Raw genomic sequence first — 830 nt, 5'->3', positions numbered from 1 at the left:
GGGATTTCCTCTAACTCCACTGACCACTCTGCTGTGCGAGTACATTTTTTACAAACACCGGTGTTGAACAATAAACCAACCATTTTAATACCGTACGGCATTAACTAGGATGCTTTAGACAGAAGAAGTCTGCCGTTTTGTTCAAACGACCCTCGAACCTAACACCAGCGAATTAATTGCGTATTGTTGATATGAACATATACTTGTATGATTTTTAAGATATGAGAGTGCAATTTCCGGCACTTAGAGGTCCATATTTTCAAAATGTTTGCACCTCAGCCCCAACTATGTGGGCCAGAGGTCGTGTGGACTCTCACGCACCCCTACTTTAGAATTTGGGGGAAAAATGTAAAAAGTCTACAGCACCCGGTATTCCCAGGCGGTCACCCATCCAAGTACTAACCGGGCCCGACGTTGCTTAAAGTCGGTGATCGGACGAGAACCAGTGTTTTCAACGTAGTATGGCCGTAGACATGTGAGTTGTATTTCCACTCATAGTTAATCTCGGCATATAGCATAATTATCCAATCATGAAGCTCTATGATTGATGACGTTTCATATCAACGCGCGCTTGTCTGGCGGGGATTTCCTCTGACTCCCCTGACCACTCTGCTGTGCGAGTACATTTTTTGCAAACACCGGTGTTGAACAATAAACCAACCATTTTACTACGGCACTAACTAGGATTCTTTAGACAGAAGAAGACTGCCGTTTTGTTCAAACGACCCTCGAACCGGCCTAACACCAGCGAATTAATTGCGTATTGTTGATATGAACAAGTACCTGTATAATTTTTAAGGTATGAGAGTGCAATTTCCGGGCACTTAGAG

General features: G+C 43.6%; 1 non-coding gene across 1 annotated transcript; it reads right to left on the bottom strand.

Annotated features, from left to right (window-relative positions):
• Window positions 1–354: 354 nt before the first annotated feature.
• On the bottom strand, window positions 355–473 carry LOC117124835. The gene has a single exon (XR_004448026.1). It is a non-coding gene; the product is annotated as a 5S ribosomal RNA (ribosomal RNA).
• Between the last annotated feature and the right edge of the window lie 357 nt (window positions 474–830).

Source organism: Anneissia japonica, unplaced genomic scaffold (assembly GCF_011630105.1).
Source record: "Anneissia japonica isolate Jap-2015-1 unplaced genomic scaffold, ASM1163010v1 scaffold124487_len1530_cov155, whole genome shotgun sequence".
Classification (NCBI taxonomy): Eukaryota; Metazoa; Echinodermata; class Crinoidea; order Comatulida; family Comatulidae; genus Anneissia; species Anneissia japonica.
This window is presented reverse-complemented; position numbering and strand designations above follow the sequence as displayed.